This window comes from Gymnogyps californianus, unplaced genomic scaffold (genome assembly GCF_018139145.2).
Source record: "Gymnogyps californianus isolate 813 unplaced genomic scaffold, ASM1813914v2 HiC_scaffold_391, whole genome shotgun sequence".
Classification (NCBI taxonomy): Eukaryota; Metazoa; Chordata; class Aves; order Accipitriformes; family Cathartidae; genus Gymnogyps; species Gymnogyps californianus.
In genome coordinates, this window is record NW_026114281.1 from 1 (window position 1) to 14,254 (window position 14,254).

Here is a 14,254-nt window from a genome sequence, read left to right on the forward strand (position 1 = left end):
CCCTCTTCGCTCCCCGTGCGGCACCGCCAAACCCTCCCTCCCTCCCTCCCTCCCGCACAAGCTCACCCCACTCACCGCACATCCCTGGCACCCCGGCACAGCCACAGGCCAGGGAAAGGCACCCATTCTCACCTTTGCCTGGCGCTCCATCAGCCTCTCCAGGCTCCTGGCGTTGAAATGGCCTCCACTGGGCAAGAGAGGAGGAGTGCAAGAAGGTGAGCAGCCTGCCTCTGCTGCCCGGCTGGAGGAGCGGCTGCTCGGGGGACAGAGCCCGCAGCACAGAGACACTCACGGCATGGCGGCGGCTCAGCTCCTTCTCGACGAGTTTGAAGCGACGGGAGACGCGTCAGCGGGCTCTCTTGTCTCCTTCGGGCGTCCTGTGCAGCGGGAAGGGACAGGAAGAGAGCTGCGGGAGCCCCAAGCCGCCTCGTCTCTCTTGGCAGGCAGCTCTGCCCGAGAGCTGCCGCAGCCGTGGGGGCACCTCTCCCCAGCGGGGACCTCTGTTCCCCCATCCCGCACCGCCTGCAGCATCCCCCCGCCTTACCCCAGCAGGGCGCCCACCCACAGCTCCTTCAGCGCCCGGGACCTGCAGAAAGAGAGGAGCAACAGCATCAGGCCCCGCTGCCCCCCAGCCCCTGCGCAGAGGCGGCGCGCCTGCACAGCCCTGCCCCGTGGGGAAGGACACAGGGGCAGGACCAAGGCCCCCGGGGCAGGACGCAGGGGCTGCCCAAGCCCTGCGCTCCCTCCTCTCCTGCCACAGCAGCGCTTTCGCCCTTCCCCTTCTGGCCACCACAAGGGGACCGGGGGGTGCAGGACCTGCAAATGCCCCCATCCCTCCCTGACGCCGTCGCTGCCGCTCCCTGCCCAGGCTCTGCACGGAGGCCAGCCGGCCGTTCCCAGCACGCCACGGGCCGTGCTCGGCGACCTCTCCTGCCCAGGGCACGAGGCCTCCCGGCCTGGCACGTGGCACCGCGACTCACCCGAAAGTGGCAGGCAGGAGCCCGTGGGCCAGCTGACAAGAGGAGGGAGGCGCCTGTCCTCCTCGCTGCCTTCCTCCTCCTCCTTCTCTTCTTCCTCCCGCGCCGCCTCCTTCCCGCTGCTCAGCACCCACAGCTGGTCCAGGGCCAGGCGGAGCTGTGGGCGCAGGCTGGGGTCATCTCTGCCGAGAGGAGAGGCAGGCGAGGGAGCTGGAGGTGGCCTCCTTGGGGTCCCCGCGGGCACAGCCCTCTCGCCCACCTGCCCTTGGGACGGACAGGGCTGCCAGCCAGCAGGCAGGTGGCGGGGGGTGGGGCTGGGGCCAGGGGGTCCCTGCCCTGCTGCCAGGGCAGCGATGGGGGAAAGGCAGCTGGGCTCTGAGGCTCTTACTGCAACTTGGCGATGACCAGTTCCTCTGGGAGGAGGAGAAGGCGCCTCTCGCTCCTCTTGCGGCCCCGGCTCAGCCGCACGTCTGCGCTCAGCACCGCCTCGGCCTCGGTCAGAGCCTCCCTGCAGAGCCGAGAGCGGCGGGCATGAGCAAGGGCGCTGCTGCGGGGCGCAGGCGTGCCCGCGGGTCCCCGAGGCGCGGGGGAGCCCACCTGGAGCCGCAGCAGCAGCTGGCCTGGCCCATCCTGCCCGGGACAGGAGGACCCTCGCCGTGCACCAAGGAGGCGGCGCAGGTGGTGACAGCGAGGATGGGAAGCGGGCTGCCGCTGCCCGCGTGGTGGTGGGGCAGTGCTGCTCGGGCAGAGCCTGCCTCCTCGCAGCGCTGCTGCGTGCCAGCACAGCTCCGTGCTGCTGTCTCTGCTGGCTGTTGGCTCCAGCGGACCAACATTCCGAGGCCAACGGACAGTGGGGGGGGCAGTGGGAGGGGCAGTGCGGGGGGGGTTCTCTCCAGTCTGGCCATGTCTCTCTTGCCCTGGGCAGCCCAGAGCAGGAACGGCACAGGGGAAGGACCACCTCCCTCCGCCTGCTGGCAATGCCCCTCGCCTTGGCCTTCACCGCTGCTTCCTGGCCTCCAACCACGCTTGCTGCCACTGGTCACCACCTGGAGCAGGGCCCGCCTGCTCAGCCGCTTGGCCAGCCACGACACCGGCGGCTCCTCAGCCCACGCGCTGCCTGCTTTCTTCCAGTCCTCAGGCGCATCTCCCTTTTGCAGTGGCCTCGCAAGGCCACCTGACAGCTCCCTCCGCACTTGAGGGTGCACCCCATCGGGGCCCCTCAGGGACTTGGGCATCTCCACTTTGCTTCAGTGTTCTCTAAGCTCCTCCGCAGCCACCTGATCCTGCCAGATCCTCTTGCACTGAGGGCAGCTCTTCTTTGCTCCGGCCTTTCCCCCAGCTCTCCAGGGCCTCGCAATGTCTCAAGGCTCAAGTGCTAGGACCCGCATGCCCCAGGCGCATTGGCAGAACCTAGACCAGCCTCAAGTGCTGCCATAGTCCAGTGAAGTTCAAGAGACTTTGAAGAGGGAGAAAAAGAATTCCCTAAAAATGTGACTGACTGGTGAGTTCTAGTGGCCATTGGGAACTGGGCATCGCAGCTGTTTTCACTGCCTTGTCCTGGGCTTGGTCCTGCCTTACCTTTCAGAGGCAAAACCCTTTATGAAAAACACTTCAGATCTTCAATTGAGTCGTGGTGACATCGTGCCGTGAAACTCTATAGACCCTTGGAGCGGCTGTCTTCTAGTCCTCAGAAGGAAAGATGCTCTCTCCTGAGCCGTGAGAAGCACTCCTGAAATACCAGGGTGTTCTTGAGAGCAATTGTTTTCAACTTTTGGCCAGCAGACCTGTGGCACCCATGGCCTACCTTTAACGGATCCATTCAAGCTAAAAAAACCAACCTCTTCTCACTAGGTTTCAGTTTACCATCAAGAAGGCTGAACAGCCGCCCCAAAGGATTTCCAGAGTTCACAAATGAAGCAAGCTTGAAAACCACTACTTCAGAATTTCACACCAAAATGCCCATTCAACCTCTCCCTCTCTGGGTAACGAGAGATGACCGGACCATGACCCAAGGCGGCATGGCTGCAAGCAGAAAAAAGTCTTCTCGCTCAAGGTATTCATCAGATGAATAACTGGAATGAGTCTCACTTCGTAGCGGGTCTCTCATGGCTCAAAGAAGATGCAGCTACAGAGTTGCAAGTCCAATTTTGTGTCTCCCCTTGGAAGCATTTTGTCGTAAGATTAAACAATAGTGGCTACCGAATCAACATTTTGAACATCCTTGCTGTACCACCCTTTCTCCACTTTCAGAACTCTGTACACAGAAAAAAAGCTCAAAACCACAGATCCACAACATTAAAATGGTGACCGATTGCACAGTTCCATAGGATAAAGTACCCCCTCTATTGCAATGCCAAGACAGACATGTCCGTGCGTGCATGCATGGGTGTGTGCATGCAAGGACGTGTTCTTTGTGACTCCACTGGCTCACAGTGATCACACCTGACAGGAAGGCTCCAAAATTCTCAAGTCCCCAAAAGTTTTGGGAAAACAGGCAACAAAGCTGAGGAGGCAGACTCCACCAGGCCCTTAGTGAGGGAAAGGCCGCAGCGGCATCCCGTGTTTACACCAGCAAAGGCCAACATGAGACAACTCCCAGACTACCCTGTAGAAACAAAACCAGAGGAAACCAGGCTTTGCTGGCTCCACGGCTTGTGGCACGATTTGCTGCTGCTGTCCCTGCAGTCTCACTGGCCTTCATTGCACTTGGCACCTGGACTGTCCTGATTAGGAGACGATGGGTTTGTTCTCCTCTGCTCCCTCATCTCCGCCTGCAGTACAGGCTCGAGACACACTTGCCCCGCTTGCCACTGAGTTAGCCTCTTCTCGACTGAGCATCTCAGGGTCTGTTTCAATTTCTCACATTTACAGGACAACATACTCTATAAATTCAACTTATTTTATGAACTCATGAGAAAAACAAACAAATACAGAAAACAAGGGCTCAATCCCCTTTCTACAGAATAGTCTAACAGAGGAAGTCACTCATTCACCACTTAATCATTGCTTTTGAACTCAGAAGTTCTCGAATCCATAACTGGTAATTTGTAACTCATAACTTGTAACTTGTGCGCATAGGAGCAAAATGCTTCCTGAGCTGACGGTGAGAGTGCTCATCCTTCCTCCTCCGTCACGGTGCGGGCGTCCCCTCTATCACCCCGGCATGCACAAAAGCCTCAGCAGGCCGGCTGCTCTCGGAGCCGCTTCCAAAGCTTTTTGGGGGAGCTGACACATTTCTACCGCCCAGCGCGGGAGTCAATCTCTGCCGTTGCCGTGAGTTAGGGGGGTCTGAGGAAAGGGCCCGAGAAGCAGGGGGCAAGGAGGAGGGCTGCAGGGGACAGCAAGCTGCAGGGGACGCTGCCTGCACAAGGACCTTTAGCCCTTCCTGGCCACCGTGCCCTGCCGACGCCTTGCCCTCGCCCTCGCCTCCCTCGCCCTCACCTCACGGCGCTGCTCCCAGGACATACCCCAAACTCACCAGGACGTGGGCCTGGGCAACCTGCTCTCGCTGAGCCTGCTTGAGCACCTCTTGCACCAGGTGACCTCCACAGCTCCCTTCCAACCTCCACCCTCCCCTGGGACTCTCGCCTCTGCTCGCACCCCTAAAGCACCTCAACTCAGCCCTCACGCCCGCTGCAAAGGACGCTGCAACAAGCCACCAGCCCAAACTCCTCCCCCACCATTCCCCACACAACAACAGCTCCCCACGCCACAAGAGCCCATGGCACACGCAGTCCCAAGACAGAAAACATCATTTTATTCTGGACGTCAGCGGCGGGGCCCAGCACTCCCAACGCTTCGCCCGGCGACAAGGAATCAGCGCCTGCAACGACAGAGTCACAAACCTCTGCTAAAACCAGAAAGGCAGGAAGAGGCAGGATTTGGTTCCCCTTTCTGGGGCAACACCGTTTACGAGGACCTCTTTGTGGCCCACAAGAGAGAGCTCTTGCTGGCCCTGACTACGCGATGCCTCTGGCGCCTTCTCCCCACGGGTGATGCCCTTGGAGACCCGTGCGTGCGCAGAGATGCACGCTGCCCCTGTGCCGCGCAGCAGGGCTCGAGGGGGGCCCCCAGCCACCAACTTCTTTCCAAACCCTGCGTAGCACCATCCCTTGCCAGCGACTCGCACTGACTTCAAGCCGTGCTGAGACTTGGGGAAGACGGGCAGCAGAGCCTGCGACGCACCTGGCCTTCCTGACCTGCTGCGCCTTCCTGCGTCTTTGCACTGCTCCATCCGCCAAAACCGCTTCTCTCTTCCTCCTCTTCTTTGCCGCGCGCCTTGCACTCTCCTCTCCCCACGCCTGTTTGCTCTTCCGCTTTCTTCTCTTTGCCTTGTCCTGGGCACAGCCTGCAAACCTTGCCAGCCCACACCGCTCTTAGCTAGGGAAAGCCACGAGCCACTGCCCTCACTTCTGAGCTTAACCACAGCCAGCTCCTTTTACCTTCTTTCCTCTGACAGGCTCGCCGGCTCTTGTGGGCACCCCAGGGAGTCTGCCGCGCTCTCGGGGCTGCTTGGAGGCAAAGCTGGAGGGGCCTCCAAAAGAAACGGTGGAGTTGGCAGCTGGCAGGAGACCACCTGCAGTAGTAAGCGACTCTTTGCCAAATCGCTGCCTTGGCTCTCCAGAGGAGATCCCTTTGGCTGGTTGGCATCAGCCCCGTTTCGCACAGGCCCCCCGCCCCCCCAAAACAGCCTGCAGGAACCTCTGACCAAGCAGGACCTCAGCAAAAGCCCTCGCAAGCTGCCGCCTCCTCCTCTCGCTCTTTCGGGAGGGATCGGGATCGGGGGGGTGTTGCCTTTGAGGAAGCACAGCCCGAGCGCAGGGGAGAAACAACGTTGCCAGGTTTCCTGCCTCCGGATCCTGCCGGCGGCTGGAGGAACGACCCACCCCCACCACCTCCCCTGCCCGCACAGCCACAGCAGCCCCTTGGCCTCAGCACAAACTCCCCTCCTACCCCAGACACACTCTCCCACGCTTTGCGGACCTGACATACCTCTCCCGTTTCACACGCCACCACCCGCTCTCCCCCCGCTTCGCTGAGGACACCGAGCGGAGATGGGCCTGCGTGTGGCAAGCCTTCTGCCTCCTGCTCGGCGGCTGCTGTGCCTGCAGGGACGCCTTGCTCTTCCAAACGCACGTCTAGAGAGAAAAAGCACGTGCAGCAAAGGGACTTCCGCAAAGTCAAACGCAGCTCAAGCAAAAACCCACCCGAGCCCCACACCGCTTCTCTTTTCACACCTCCCATGCCCTGCCTCCAGCCTTCAGCTCATCTTGCAGAGCCAGCCCTTCATGCCGCCAGAGGCAGTGGCCAAAGAGAGCCCGCGGCACAAGCGCGGCCTCAGAGGACAACACTCCCTGCCCAGCCCCGCCAGAAACGATGCCCAGCTTTCTGGCGGGCCAAGCCCCAGCCTCTGACAACGCTCACTCCCTCCTCTTACCTCTGCATCTCGGCACGGGGGCTGGCCACTCCTCGCCTGCTGCACACCGAGGCTCGGCGCTCTCCTCCCCAAAGAGCTCCCTGCAGTTCTCCATCAGGAACTCCACCAGCACCTTCACCTGCACACAGCAAACCCTTGCTCTCAAGCCACCTGCCTCAAAACGCACCAAGCAGCCGCTCCCACTCCTCACCCTTGCCTCTGCGCAGCAGGCTCTGGCTGCGGGGCTGCTCTTCCACGCAGCCACCCCACCAGCATTTGCTCAAGGGAGGAGGCCTGCAGAGAGCTCTGCGCAGCCAGGCTCCCAGGGGCCGGCAAGGCTGCAGCCGCCTCCTCGATGCAGCGTACCTTCTCGGTCACCTCCAGCAGGGCCTCCAGCGGGAGCAGGTCCTCCTCGGGTGGGCTCAGCAGGTTGGGCCCGATGCAGATGGCCAGGTTGCTGCAGCTCATCCTGCTGGTGCCTGCGTTGTGGCCGATGTGCCGGAGGAGGCGCAGCAGGCGCTTCAGGAGGAGGAGGTTGGCTGCGGGCAACTTCTCGGCCACCCTGAGGCAACAGGAACCCACCGTTCAGAAAGCCCCTGTTGCCCACAGCCGCCCCCCGCCTTGCCCAAGGCAGGTGGGAGCCAGCGGCTGCGTTGCGCAGCTTGCCAGCTGCTCTCAGCCAGCGGCCGGGGCTCCTGCTCAACAGGCAGGCTGCTGCTGCCCACACTTACGCTTGCAGCTCGGAGATCTTCTCCTCCTTGCTGCTCTTCTGCAGCGCTGCCATCCAGTCCTCGTAGAGCTCGCTCACCAGGAGCTTGCCGGGGATGCTTCGGAGAAAGTCCTGCAACGCCCAGGGCTCCAGCTGAGCCCTTGAGCACTGCAGGCCAGGCAGGAGCCCCTCCAGCTGCAGGTCAGAAGCGCTCACCTTCAAGACGACGGCCAGCAGCAGCGCAGGCTGGCTTCCCAGCTCCACCTCTGCACCACGCTCCAGGGCCTCCCGCAGCTCCCGAAGCGCTGTCGCGCCGGCAGCTCTGCGGAAGATGCCCTCCGTTGACGGCCCTTCCCGCTGCAGGACAGCCAGCAGCTCCTGCAAGAGAGGCACGAGGACCCTTGCTTGCCTGAGGAGCTGCCTTGCAACAGTGCTGGCCAGAGCGCTGCCCCAGCGCTGGCTCCTTGCTGGGGGGGAAGAGCCCAATCCCCCGTCCCCACAGCTCCTGGGGACACCCCCCGCCTCGACGCAGCATCTGCAGGGAGGGAGGGAGGGAGGGAGGGCGGGCTGCGGACCCCCTGGCCACGCTGCCTTACCTGGATGGGCCGGGGCAGCGTGCCATCCTCCCCGCAGACAGCTGCCAGGGGCTGCCCAAAGAGCAGCCTGCTGCAGCCGGAGCCCGCCTGCCCCGGCGCCTGGGCAGCGGACGGGCTCTGGCGCAGACCAAAGGGCCAGGGCAGCCCCCTCCTCCTCCTCCTCCTGCTCCCTCCTGCTCCAAAGGAAAACACAGCAAGAGCCTGTCAAGAAAGACCTCCAGGCCAGCGCTCCCACAGCCTGCCCTGCCCTGCCCTGCCCTGCCCTGCCCTGCCCTGCCCTGCCCTGCCTGCAGAGCGGTGCTGAGCGCTGCGGCAGGACGGGCAGGGAGCCAGCAGCTGCAGCGGTGGCTCCGGCTCGGAGGCTCCGGAGAGCCGGCGGGCCACCGGGACAGCCCGGCCCAGACCTCGCCCTGCCCTCCGCCAAGCTGCGGGCAACACCAGAGCCTCCGTGGCCCCGCACAACCACGTCCAGCGGCTGCTGCCCAGCGCGTGTCCTTGCTGCTCCAGCTGACGTCCTCCCTCGGGCTGCCCAACCTGCATGGTGACACTCAAGGGACAAGTGAGCACAGCTCCTCCCGCCTCTGGCCGAGGAGCGAGGACCATCGACCCGCCTCTGGGGACGCAGCTGAGGCAGGCAGCACCTTGAGCGCTCAGCACTGTCAAACGGTGCCGACGGCTCGGCTCTCTCCTGCTCCAGCGGGACTGGCACCAACTTCCTCTGGGCGAAGGGCAGCAGCAGCAACAGCAGCAGCATCCTCACTTCCGCAGACGTGCCCGTTGCAGGAGAAAAGAAGGCCCTCCCCGCCTTTCTTTCCAAAACTCACCTGGGGAGCGGCAAAGTCCCCCTTCGGTGCTTGACGGGGCCGGCAGAGGCCCTGGCTTGCGAGCATCCTGCAAGAACCAGGCTGCGCTGCAGCTGCACATCCTGGCGCCCCCCCCCCCCCCCCCCCCCCCCCCCCCCCCCCCCCCCCCCCCCCCCCCCCCCCCCCCCCCCCTCCCCAACCCTCTTCGCTCCCCGTGCGGCACCGCCAAACCCTCCCTCCCTCCTCCCTCCCGCACAAGCTCACCCCACTCACCGCACATCCCTGGCACCCCGGCACAGCCACAGGCAGGGAAAGGCACCCATTCTCACCTTTGCCTGGCGCTCCATCAGCCTCTCCAGGCTCCTGGCGTTGAATGGCCTCCACTGGGCAAGAGAGGAGGAGTGCAAGAAGGTGAGCAGCCCTGCCTCTGCTGCCCGGCTGGAGGAGCGCTGCTCGGGGGACAGAGCCCGCAGCACAGAGACACTCACGGCATGGCGGCGGCTCAGCTCCTTCTCGACGAGTTGAAGCGACGGGAGACGCGTCAGGCGGGCTCTCTTGTCTCCTTCGGGCGTCCTGTGCAGCGGGAAGGGACAGGAAGAGAGCTGCGGGAGCCCCAAGCCGCCTCTTCTCTCTTGGCAGGCAGCTCTGCCCGAGAGCTGCCCGCAGCCGTGGGGGCACCTCTCCCCAGCTGGGGACCTCTGTTCCCCCATCCCGCACCGCCTGCAGCATCCCCCCGCCTTACCCCAGCAGGCGCCCACCCACAGCTCCTTCAGCGCCGGGACCTGCACAAAGAGAGGAGCAACAGCATCAGGCCCCGCTGCCCCCCAGCCCCTGCGCAGAGGCGGGCGCCTGCACAGCCCTGCCCCGTGGGGAAGGACACAGGGGCAGGACCAAGCCCCCGGGGCAGGACGCAGGGGCTGCCCAAGCCCTGGCTCCCTCCCTCCTGCCACACCAGCGCCTTTCGCCCTTCCCTTCTGGCCACCACAAGGGGACCGGGGGATGCAGGACCTGCAAATGCCCCCATCCCTCCCTGCGCCGCGCTGACCGCTCCCTGCCCAGGCTCTGCACGGAGGCACCAGGCCTTCCCACCACGCCACGGCCGTGCTCGGCGACCTCTCCTGCCCAGGGCACGAGGCCTCCCGGCCCTGCCACGTGGCACCGCGACTCACCCGAAAGTGGCCAGGCAGGAGCCCGTGGGCCACACAAGAGGAGGGAGGCGCTGTCCTCCTCGCTGCCTTCCTCCTCCTCCTTGGCTGCTTCTTCCTCCCCGCCGCCTCCTTCCCGCTGCTCAGCACCCACAGCTGGTCCAGGGCCAGGCGGAGCTGTGGGCGCAGGCTGGGGTCATCTCTGCAGAGAGGAGAGGCAGGCAGGGAGCTGGAGGTGGCCTCCTTGGGGTCCCCGCGGGCACAGCCCTCTCGCCCACCTGCCCTTGGGACGGACATGGGTGCCTCCAGCACCAAGGGGGCGGGGGGTGGGGCTGGGGCCAGGCTGGCCCTGCCCTGCTCCAGGGCCAGCCATGGGGGAAAGGCAGCTGGGCTCTGAGGCTCTTACTGCAACTTGGCGATGACCAGTTCCTCTGGGAGGAGGAGAAGGCGCCTCTCGCTCCTCTTGCGGCCCCGGCTCAGCCGCACGTCTGCGCTCAGCACCGCCTCGGCCTCGCTCAGAGCCTCCCTGCAGAGCCGAGAGCGGCGGGCATGAGCAAGGGCGCTGCTGCGGGGCGCAGGCGTGCCCGCGGGTCCCCGAGCCGCGGGGGGAGCCCACCTGGAGCCGCAGCAGCAGTTGGCCTGGCCCATCCTGCCCGGGACAGGAGGACCCTCGCTGTGCACCAAGGAGGCGGCGCAGGTGCTGACAGCGAGGATGGGAAGCGGGCTGCCGCTGCCGGTGGTGGGGCAGTGCTGCTCGGGCAGAGCCTGCCTCCTCGCAGCGCTGCTGCGTGCCAGCACAGCTCCGTCCTGCTCTCTCTGCTGGCTGTTGGCTCCAGCGGACCAACATTCCGAGGCCAACGGACAGTGGGGGGGCAGTGGGAGGGGCAGTGCGGGGGGGGTTCTCTCCAGTCTGGCCATGTCTCTCTTGCCCTGGGCAGCCCAGAGCAGGACAGGGCACAGGGGAAGGACCACCTCCCTCCGCCTGCTGGCAATGCCCCTCGCCTTGGCCTTCACCGCTGCTTCCTGGCCTCCAACCACGCTTGCTGCCGCTGGTCACCACCTGGAGCAGGGCCCGCCTGCTCAGCCGCTTGGCCAGCCACGACACCGGCGGCTCCTCAGCCCACGCGCTGCCTGCTTTCTTCCCGTCCTCAGGCGCATCTCCCTTTTGCAGTGGCCTCGCAAGGCCACCTGACAGCTCCCTCCGCACTTGAGGGTGCACCCCATCGGGGCCCCTCAGGGACTTGGGCATCTCCACTTGGCTTCAGTGTTCTCTAAGCTCCTCCGCAGCCACCTGATCCTGCCAGAGCCTCTTGCACTGAGGGCAGCTCTTCTTTGCTCCGGCCTTTCCCCCAGCTCTCCAGGGCCTCGCAATGTCTCAAGGCTCCAAGTGCTAGGACCCGCATGCCCCAGGCGCATTGGCAGAACCTAGACCAGCCTCAAGTGCTGCCATAGTCCAGTGAAGTTCAAGAGACTTTGAAGAGGGAGAAAAAGAATTCCCTAAAAATGTGACTGACTGGTGAGTTCTCGTGGCCATTGGGAACTGGGCATCGCAGCTGTTTTCACTGCCTTGTCCTGGGCTTGGTCCTGCCTTACCTTTCAGAGGCAAAACCCTTTATGAAAAACACTTCAGATCTTCAATTGAGTCGTGGTGACATCGTGCCGTGAAACTCTATAGACCCTTGGAGCGGCTGTCTTCTAGTCCTCAGAAGGAAAGATGCTCTCTCCTGAGCCGTGAGAAGCACTCCTGAAATACCAGGGGTGTTCTTGAGAGCAATTGTTTTCAACTTTTGGCCAGCAGACCTGTGGCACCCATGGCCTACCTTTAACGGATCCATTCAAAGCTAAAAAAACCAACCTCTTCTCACTAGGTTTCAGTTTACCATCAAGAAGGCTGAACAGCCGCCCCAAAGGATTTCCAGAGTTCACAAATGAAGCAAGCTTGAAAACCACTACTTCAGAATTTCACACCAAAATGCCCATTCAAACCTCTCCCTCTCTGGGTAACGAGAGATGACCGGACCATGACCAAGGCGGCATGGCTGCAAGCAGAAAAAAGTCTTCTCGCTCAAGGTATTCATCAGATGAATAACTGGAATGAGTCTCACTTCGTAGCGGGTCTCTCATGGCTCAAAGAAGATGCAGCTACAGAGTTGCAAGTCCAATTTTGTGTCTCCCCTTGGGAAGCATTTTGTCGTAAGATTAAACAATAGTGGCTACCGAATCAACATTTTGAACATCCTTGCTGTACCACCCTTTCTCCACTTTCAGAACTCTGCTACACAGAAAAAAAGCTCAAAACCACAGATCCACAACATTAAAATGGTGACCGATTGCACAGTTCCATAGGATAAAGTACCCCCTCTATTGCAATGCCAAGACAGACATGTCCGTGCGTGCATGCATGGGTGTGTGCATGCAAGGACGTGTTCTTTGTGACTCCACTGGCTCACAGTGATCACACCTGACAGGAAGGCTCCAAAAATTCTCAAGTCCCCAAAAGTTTTGGGAAAACAGGCAACAAAGGCTGAGGAGGCAGACTCCACCAGGGCCCTTAGTGAGGGAAAGGCGCAGCGGCATCCCGTGTTTACACCAGCAAAGGCCAACATGAGACAACTCCCAGACTACCCTGTAGAAACCAAACCAGAGGAAACCAGGCTTTGCTGGCTCCACGGCTTGTGGCACCATTTGCTGCTGCTGTCCCTGCAGTCTCACTGGGCCTTCATTGCACTTGGCACCTGGACTGTCCTGATTAGGAGACGATGGGTTTGTTCTCCTCTGCTCCCTCATCTCCGCCTGCAGTACAGGCTCGAGACACACTTGCCCCGCTTGGCCACTGAGTTAGCCTCTTCTCGGACTGAGCACTCTCAGGGTCTGTTTCAATTTCTCACATTTACAGGACAACATACTCTATAAATTCAACTCTATTTTATGAACTCATTAGGAAAAACAAACAAATACAGAAAACAAGGGCTCAATCCCCTTTCTACAGAATAGCCTAACAGAGGAAGTCACTCATTCACCACTTAATGCATTTGCTTTTGAACTCAGAAGTTCTCGAATCCATAACTGGTAATTTGTAACTCATAACTTGTAACTTGTGCGCATAGGAGCAAAATGCTTCCTGAGCTGACGGTGAGAGTGCTCATCCTTCCTCCTCCGTCACGGTGCGGGCGTCCCTCTATCACCCGGCATGCACAAAAGCCTCAGCAGGCCGGCTGCTCTCGGAGCCGCTTCCAAAGCTTTTTGGGGGAGCTGACACATTTCTACCGCCCAGCGCGGGAGTCAATCTCTGCCGTTGCCGTGAGTTTAGGGGGGTCTGAGGAAAGGGCCCGAGAAGCAGGGGGCAAGGAGGAGGGCTGCAGGGGACAGCAAGCTGCAGGGGACGCTGGCTGCACAAGGACCTTTAGCCCTTCCTGGCCACCGTGCCCTGCCGACGCCTTGCCCTCGCCCCTCGCCCTCGCCCTCGCCCTCACCTCCCGGCGCTGCTCCCAGGACATACCCCAAACTCACCAGGACGTGGGCCTGGGCAACCTGCTCTCGCTGAGCCTGCTTGAGCACCTCTTGCACCAGGTGACCTCCACAGCTCCCTTCCAACCTCCACCCTCCCCTGGGACTCTCGCCTCTGCTCGCACCCCTAAAGCACCTCAACTCAGCCCTCACGCCCGCTGCAAAGGACGCTGCAACAAGCCACCAGCCCAAACTCCTCCCCCACCATTCCCCACACAACAACAGCTCCCCACGCCACAAGAGCCCATGGCACACGCAGTCCCAGACAGAAAACATCATTTTATTCTGGACGTCAGCGCGGGGCCCAGCACTCCCAACGCTTCGCCCGGCGACAAGGAATCAGCGCCTGCAACGACAGAGTCACAAACCTCTGCTAAAACCAGAAAGGCAGGAAGAGGCAGGATTTGGTTCCCCTTTCTGGGGCAACACCGTTTACGAGGACCTCTTTGTGGCCCACAAGAGAGAGCTCTTGCTGGCCCTGACTACGCGATGCCTCTGGCGCCTTCTCCCCACGGGTGATGCCCTTGGAGACCGTGCGTGCGCAGAGATGCACGCTGCCCCTGTGCCGCGCAGCAGGGCTCGAGGGGGGGCCCCCAGCCACCAACTTCTTTCCAAACCCTGCGTAAGCACCATCCCTTGCAGCGACTCGCACATGACTTCAAGCCGTGCTGAAGACTTGGGAAGACGGGCAGCAGAGCCTGCGACGCACCTGGCCTTCCTGACCTGCTGCGCCTTCCTGCGTCTTTGCACTGCTCCATCCGCCAAAAACCGCTTCTCTCTTCCTCCTCTTCTTTGCCGCGCGCCTTGCACTCTCCTCTCCCCACGCCTGTTTGCTCTTCCGCTTTCTTCTCTCTTTGCCTTGTCCTGGGCACAGCCTGCAAACCTTGCCAGCCCACACCGCTCTTAGCTAGGGAAAGCCACGAGCCACTGCCTCTCACTTCTGAGCTTAACCACAGCCAGCTCCTTTTACCTTCTTTCCTCTGACAGCTCGCCGGCTCTTGTGGGCACCCCAGGGAGTCTGCCGCGCTCTCGGGGCTGCTTGGAGGCAAAGCTGGAGGGGCCTCCAAAAGAAACGGTGGAGTTTGGCAGCTGGCAGGAGAC

The 14,254-nt window shown here is 62.2% G+C and overlaps 3 long non-coding RNA genes across 4 annotated transcripts; all 3 read right to left on the reverse strand.

The window, feature by feature from the left end:
- Positions 1 to 4,718: 4,718 nt before the first annotated feature.
- LOC127028693 (uncharacterized) lies at positions 4,719 to 6,023 on the reverse strand. Of its 2 annotated transcripts, XR_007768038.1 has the most exons (4): positions 5,970 to 6,023; positions 5,420 to 5,511; positions 5,163 to 5,333; positions 4,719 to 4,800 (listed from the first exon to the last, which is right to left on the reverse strand). It is a non-coding gene; the product is annotated as an uncharacterized LOC127028693 (long non-coding RNA). The 2 variants fall into 2 exon arrangements; XR_007768037.1 differs by lacking the exon at positions 5,970 to 6,023 and having other exon boundaries at positions 5,420 to 5,548.
- A 2,288-nt stretch (positions 6,024 to 8,311) lies between these two features.
- On the reverse strand, positions 8,312 to 9,069 carry LOC127028694 (uncharacterized). Its single transcript, XR_007768039.1, has 3 exons — positions 8,990 to 9,069; positions 8,831 to 8,884; positions 8,312 to 8,589 (listed from the first exon to the last, which is right to left on the reverse strand). It is a non-coding gene; the product is annotated as an uncharacterized LOC127028694 (long non-coding RNA).
- Positions 9,070 to 9,779: 710 nt separating this feature from the next.
- Positions 9,780 to 10,422, reverse strand: LOC127028695 (uncharacterized). The gene is made up of 3 exons (XR_007768040.1): positions 10,263 to 10,422; positions 10,053 to 10,172; positions 9,780 to 9,848 (listed from the first exon to the last, which is right to left on the reverse strand). It is a non-coding gene; the product is annotated as an uncharacterized LOC127028695 (long non-coding RNA).
- Between the last annotated feature and the right edge of the window lie 3,832 nt (positions 10,423 to 14,254).